Here is a 5065-nt window from a genome sequence, read left to right as displayed (position 1 = left end):
ATGAAATTTAAAATTTAGTTCACCCAGAAATGTTAATTTTGTTTTTCAAAGTTTGGATATGTGTTTAAGGGGAGTTTTTTTATTGTTTACAAATATAGTGGTATCAGGGAAAATTCGGATTATTTTTCTTGTATTAGATTTAAAGAGCAATAGCAAAAAAAAAGATAAATTTAAATACTTGAAAATACTGGGAAAAGTTAATGTTTTAGGATAATTAAAAAATATACTTTGATTTTGAAAATAAATAATAATTTTACTATCGTACTTTCCAGGCCACGTACTTATAGAAGAGTTATTTTCGGAACCAATTTTATAATTGACATACTTTGATGCATCAAGTATGAAGAAAATAGAATTTGGAAAATAATATATTTATTGACGTTTTTGCACTTTTTGTTTCTCACTTGTAATTTACGAATTTAAATGGGTCTTTTACGGAATTTTTGTTTAAGCTAGAATGTGGACAAAACTAGAAATGTTTAAAAGTGTATGAATAAAATTTAAATTATTTTCAGGTGTAATTTGTTGGAAGAAACAAAAAAGTGAAATGTGAATGCTTAAATAAAATTGAGTTTGAAAGAAATTTAAAAAAGGCAAACTAAAAGACGAAATAAAATAATTTAAATTAAATTAATAATTTGAATTTAATTAAAAATGTATATCATTTGATTTCTTTGAAATCTTTGTGAAATTGTTGTAAAATTTTTAAGATTCTTTATTGAAGTTAAAAATTAATTAATTTGATTATTAATTCAACTATTTTGTTGAAATTAGTTTTTTTCAGTCTAAAATTTATTTTTTTAACCGTAAACTAAACTATTTGATTTATGGTTAAAAATTTGTCTTTTGAAATCTTTCGGAATTTTTTTAAATCTTTGTATTCCTTGTGGAAAGTTTGAAATCTCTTGAAATTTTTGTACAGTCTTTTGAAAGCTTTTAAACATTTGTGAAATTTAACTATTTTGTTAAAAATTAATATATTTTTTTTTAATTATTATTTTGAACTGTATATTTAACTATTATATTTAAGATTGAAAATTAATTTTTTGAAAGCTTCAAAATATTTGTGAAATTAACTGTGAAATATGTGAAATATATATATATTTTTTAATTCGTCCTATTTTAGTTAAAATTTAATTTGTGTTTTAATTGAAAATTTACTTATTCTATATGTGGCAGAAAATTCAACATTTTAAATCCTTTTAAAGCTTTATATACTTTGTGAAATTTAACTATTTTGTTCAAAATTCTTTTTTTTTTTAGTTGAAAATCGGTTTTTGTTTAAACTGAATATTAAACGATTTCATTCATGAATGAAAATATATCTTTTGATTTGAAAATTCAACTATCCTGTTAAAAATTCATTTTTATTTGGTGGAATATTCATCATTTTAGTTAAAAATGCATTTACTTGGTTAAAAATGGTACTATTTTGTTGAAATTTTGTTTTTTGCGGTTTAAAAATTCAACTTTATCTATAAAAATATGTTTGAAAAAAATTTAGAATCTAATATTTAGTGAAAAGAGCTTTATCACGTTCTTTAAGATCTATGTCACATGCGTCGTCGCTGGTCCGTATGTCTAAATATACCCACATGATTATGCACTCCGAGAAGTTTCGTTCCTTTTCATTGTAGTTGTGTTTTGCAAAATGCGTTGCTAAATATATCACATGCGCTTTAGTTTATAAGAAATTTACTATATACTATAGATCAAAATTTAGACTCAAAATTCATATTAAAAATATTGTATTCCGAAATATAATATTTTATGTCAATGGGAATCTCTTAAAGTTTTTAAATAATTTTAATCTCTTTAAAACCAGTGAAAATTCGAAATATTTAATTCACTAAAAAATTTCAAGTCTAAATTTGTTTCGATATTTTTTGAAATCTTTAGGTTAAATTTTTTTTTTAACTTTGCAAAACTTCTAAACCTTCTGAATATCTTTAACATTGTCTCAAATTTGTCCTATTTCTTTTTTAATTCTGCATAATTACAAAAAGTACCTTCAAATCTACCAGAATATTGTTTGACAACTTTAGAAATTTGCTTAAATATTTTCATCAAGTTAATTTTTATAAAAATCATGTGAAAATTTCATAGAAATGTAAAGAAGCTTCTTGCATCCTCTTGAAACCTTTCAAAATTCTTAAAAAGCTTCTTCCTTTCAAAAATTTAAAAGATCTACATTTTTTCCGATATTTTCTCAATTTTCAAATTTAAATGTTTTTTTTCAATCTTTTCAAAACTTCCAAATATTCTAAAAACCTTTCACAGATTTTCGATCTTTTTCATAACATTTTTGAAAAATAAAAAATAAATGTCTTAGAATCTTCTAGATTCTATTTTTGAAATATTTTTAAAATGTTTGGAAGTCTTTTTAAACATTCCCTTCAAAGTATTTTTTCTAAATTGTTTTAAACTTTCCTAGGCATCAAAAGACAATCTTTTTCATTCCCTTTAAACCTTTAGAAATACTTAAAAAGCTTCCTTCTTTCAAAAATTAAAATAAAATCTACATTTTTTTCGAAATTTTCTGAAATTTAAATGTTTTTAAAAAATCTTTTCAAAACTTCCAAACCTTCCAATTACCTTTTACAATTTTTCGTGATTTTTCATAAAATTCTTGAAAAATAAAATGCCTTAGAATCTTCTAGATTCTTTTTTCGAAATATGTTTTGAAAATATTTGAAGTCTTTTTAAAAATTCTCTTCAAATTTTTTTTTTTCAAACTGTTAGAAATTTTATTAGACACCTAAAGAAAATTTTTCATTCTCTTGGAAACTTTAGAAATACTGAAAAAGCTTCGTTCTTTCAAAATTGTAAAAAACTACTTTGTTCTCCATTTTTTAAAATCTTTAATTAAACATTTTTAAATATCTCTTCAAAACCTTTAAAACTTCTGAATGTTTTTTTTTGAATTAACTAAAATTTTTCTTAATTCTTTTTTGAATTTTGAAAAATTACAACAAGTATCTAAATAAATCATCAAATTAATTTTGATAAAAATAATTTGAAAATCTCATACTAATCTAAAGACAATTTTTTTATTTTCTTGAATTCTTTCAAAATATCCCTCTAAATATCTTTACAAAATTTTCGAATTTTCATAACAAACAAAAACTTTCTTAAAATCATTAACATTCTTTTTTCAAGATCTTTTGAAATTTTTTGAAGCTTTTAAAAAAATTTAATTTAAATTTAATTTTAAAAAATAAAGAATTCTCTATATTTTTTCTTGGAATCTTTACATGTTTTAAATTATTTCTAATTGTTGAAAAATTTCTACACATCTTTCAAATTTATTTTTAAATTTTCTCTTAAAATTTATTTTTCAAAAAGAAGTCATTTGAATTTTTACCATGAATATTCAGAACATTTTATGACATTGAGAACTTTTAAAATTCCTAAAAAGCTTTTATTTTTTTTCTTGTCGAATCTACCTTTTTTAGAAATGTTTTAAAATTGTCTAGTTATTAAAAAAAAATCTTTTCAATTTTTCGAAACTTTCTTAATATCTTTTAAAATTATGATAATGTAAACAACAAATTTTAAATCTAAAAAAATTTCCTACAAGTTGTCTGAAAATGTTACTTATTCTTTTTTATGTTTTAAAATCTTTTTAAATATTCTCTTGAAATTACTGTTTTCAAAAGAAAAAAATCATTGTAAATTTTCCTGAGAATTTAGGGGAAAATCTTTCATTATCTTGAAATATAAAAATTCTAAAAAAGTTTCTTTATTTCGAAATATTTAAAAATCTACAATAAAAACTTGACATCTTTTTTTCTAAACCGTTTAAAAATTTCTAAATATTTTTTTCTGAAATTCGTTATGTTGCAAAATTGCACAAGTTTGCTTCAAAATCTTCTGCATTTTTGTTTGAAGTTTTAGAAAATATTTTGAAACATTTGTAATTTTTCTTTTAGAACAAATTTTTGAAGAAAAAAAAACATTTTAATTTTTCAGATGAATTTAAGGAAAATTTCTATTATTTCCTTGTAACTTTTTAAATTCTAGAACATTATTTTTCAATCTTGTTTAAAACAATTTTCTTACCAAAAATACTCCTTAATCGAATGAATCATGTAAACTGAAAATGTATTTGTTGACAGAAACTTTTTTTGTCTCACTGTGTTGGGCGGGTCAAATTAAAGACGAAAGTCTTAATAGAGGGAGCCTCCTCACAGTGGATAATGCAACCTACAGTGGATAATCAATGATTAAAAATGCCAATATATGTAAAATAGTGAATTTAATAAATTAATAGTTAAGATACTATCCGTTTTAATTAATTAAATTTCAAAATTAATTATTTTATTTTTATGTGTGCTCTAAATTAATGATTAAACACTGTAGCGAAGTTCCTCCTATAAAATCAATTTTGCTACCATATCTACTGATTCAGGATTTTTGATTGACAGAAATTTATTTGCAAGAGATGAGAGTTGAAAGCATTTTCTCACTTTTGTTTACATGAAGTCGATCGGCTTTAAGTGCTCGTTGGAATCTGTTTGCAAACTGTTCTGGCGCCTTTACGCAGATCTGAGAAAACACTTGGGACTCGACTAAAATAGATAGCTTTCAGTCATCAAAATTGAAACTAGTTTTATCATAATCTTCAACCAAAATAATAATTTTAATTGGGAAAATAAACCTTTGAATAAGGTGACTAATTCTTCGGTTCAATAATGTACAAAATTTCGGGATTTTTTTGGATGTTAAAAGGGTATCGACAGGGATAATGACATCGTTACGACAACTTTACGACATCCTATGTCCATGTCGTTACAGTGTCTTTACGATATCGTAAAGACATCGTCAGATCATACGACATATTTACGATATCGCAAAGAAGACTTAACGACTTGGACATAGGATGTCGTAAAGTTGTCATAAAGATGTCGTAACGATGTCGTAAAGACGTCGCCAAATTTTGTGCCCACTGGAAAGCAACCTAAAATATATCTTTAGGAAAATCCAGATTTTGACAATGTGCATCAAATTTTGCACATATTATTTGGGCTCCCAGATAGGTCGTAAGAGTATGGGGGGGGGGGGG

General features: G+C 23.5%; 1 protein-coding gene across 3 annotated transcripts in view; it reads left to right on the top strand.

Annotated features, from left to right (window-relative positions):
* Positions 1-5065, top strand: part of LOC117173931 (glutamate receptor ionotropic, kainate 2-like) — a 28370-nt gene that overhangs the window by 258 nt on the left and 23047 nt on the right. The gene's annotated exons all lie outside the window — the stretch shown is intronic.

This window comes from Belonocnema kinseyi, chromosome 1 (assembly GCF_010883055.1).
Source record: "Belonocnema kinseyi isolate 2016_QV_RU_SX_M_011 chromosome 1, B_treatae_v1, whole genome shotgun sequence".
In the NCBI taxonomy this organism is placed as follows: Eukaryota; Metazoa; Arthropoda; class Insecta; order Hymenoptera; family Cynipidae; genus Belonocnema; species Belonocnema kinseyi.
Note: the sequence above shows the minus strand (reverse complement) of the source record. Positions and strands in the feature narration are given on the sequence as shown.